Genomic DNA, 2,489 nt, shown 5'->3' with positions numbered 1-2,489 from the left:
CCAAGAAAAAATAGCAGAGAATATTGTGAGTTAACATGTTAGATTTATGTCATATTTGTTTAGTTTTGATAAATAATAAGCAGGTGGCTTTAGTTTCCTAATATAGGCTAAAATGAATGCTTAGGAGTCTTCCCAACATGAAGATGGTAGTAACTCTAAGGACCCTTACTCCAAAGTGATTCCAGAACCTAAGCGCAAAAGTCGTGTACGTTTACAAGGAAAAGGTGTGAAAAAGTCATATTTGAAGAAAAAGGAAAAAAAAGGCAGTTTTCATATTCCCGACAGAATTCTTAGAAAATATGCTAGCTCAATTAGTATAACAACGTGCACCAAGCGTAACAACTGCAATTTTGATTCAACTTCGGGATGCTAACCCCGGGATCAATCTTGTCATTTCTGATTTTGCAATTCTATCGGCTCCAAAGGATGCATCTAGTGCACCACATCTTCTCGTTAACCAAAATGGGCAATATTCTAAATTTAGAGCCACAATTAATTTAGTAACATATATTATTTTCAACTGCTTCTGTCTAGCTTTTGTTTTGCTGCTGACCTGGTTCTACCGTAGCTATTGTTGAAATGTTGTTGTTGTTGATGTATTATTCTAATGCCCATTGTTGCTATATTGCTTTTATTTCTATATATGGTTGATGCTTTCGTTGTTTGTTGCGGATTTTTAATTTAAATGGACTGGATTTCTACTTGGATCAATCACAAAACACACACACACACTAGGATATGGCAGAAAGCATGCTTGATTACACTAAACAAGGGTTCCAGGTAGCAATATTTAATAGACTACTAATTCTACTGTAAATTTAAAGAAAATAATTATGGAAAGGTTGGATGTTCGATTGATTAATTAATGAAACAGACAATATCAACTTTTGAATGTCAATCTTTCTAGCAACTTGAGGTTGCAACTCTCAATGAGTACTTTGCTTATTTCTGGATACTTGTTTCTACTGCCAATTACAATACTTATACTAAGGATTACTAGTGGTCTTATTAGACCTTAGAGAGATTACATGTGATACATTACTAATATAGAAAAATCATAAATGAATAAAGCTAAAGTTGATTGATTGCCCTCTTTCTTTTCCTTCTTCTTAATTAAGTTTAACTAGTAAGGGAATGCTTCCCCATGCTCCTTTGCTGCTTCTTTGCCCTGTATTTTTACTGACCGCCCTTAGATGTGGTTGACTTCTTTCCCTCTCTTATGCCTCCTTGAGTACACCAAAAGAGGTGTTTGACCTTGACTCATAAATTAGTGCATGACATAATACAAAAAATAGCAGTTCACAAGATAGCATTAGGCTATCACTCTCTTAATGGAATTTGTCTTTTAATTCATTTGATTTTCTGCTTTTATTTTCTTACTCCAAAATGTTGAGTTGACTCTTGGTGTTGATCCCTGAAACTTCCTTAAATCGGCGTCCTATTTTCTCCTCGGATGGAGGTCTGACCATCTTGTTCTGCCTTGGTCAGTTGCTGCTATTAAGTGTGGGTTATGTTGCCTTTACCTGGTGTAACACCTTAGAAATTCCTTTCTTTTAAAATACCTGTTACGCTCTGTTTAAAAATTTAAATGGGAATATCTAAGACATTACCGCCATCGTGAAAACGGTTAAGGCAACTATCAAAGACACATAGCGGAAGACTAATTCTAAAACCATTAAAAACAAGTCAACTTAAAAAGTCAATCAACGAAAGTAAAGTCAAACCGAAATGAAACGAAGTAAAATAAAATCAACCTAAAACTTGAAACCATTATAGGCCCTTATTAAAAAGCAAACCGAACTGAAAACCTTTTCGTTAGTCATGCATAATAATAGTGTCATAAATAAATAAATCATTAAACACATTATATACTTATAAAAACTAGCATGATTCGCTCTTCAGTCATGCCAATTCATGAATATGCTTCATCACCTGAAAAGCTTCTCTTTACTTGTTTCCACTACTCTCCATAAAAATGGGTTATCATAGGTGTAGACACCTAAAAATGTCTCCCCAAAACCAAACCCGATGATGAACAACCTTTCACCGTCATTATTGGTCGGGTTGAGTATTTAATCTTGGAGTGCTTATATCCATATTTCCATTTCATAAACCAAACCAACATCTAGCCCATTTCCCCAAACCATAACTTATTTTCCTCTTTTCGCGCCTTTAAACCCAAAATAATTCATTTCATGTCCTTTAAAATCATTCATTTCGTTTCCTTTTTATAAAAACGTTTAATCCAGTTTATTTTGGTCCATATTCTGGGTCCAATAATTGAAAGTTGTATTGGGCTAGAAAAGATCTTTCCGACGATATATTATAAGCCCAAATCCGAGTTATAACGAATAAGTTATGGCCAAAATATTAAAGTGAGCTCAAACCAAACCTAAGCCCACCTTACCTACGACCCAATGATTATGTTGAGGGTCCAAATGATTTAATCCAATTCCTAAACCAATTAGGATTTATTGGAAGATTCTTAA

Source organism: Chenopodium quinoa, unplaced genomic scaffold, assembly GCF_001683475.1.
Source record: "Chenopodium quinoa cultivar QQ74 unplaced genomic scaffold, ASM168347v1, whole genome shotgun sequence".
In the NCBI taxonomy this organism is placed as follows: domain Eukaryota; kingdom Viridiplantae; phylum Streptophyta; class Magnoliopsida; order Caryophyllales; family Amaranthaceae; genus Chenopodium; species Chenopodium quinoa.
This window is presented reverse-complemented; position numbering follows the sequence as displayed.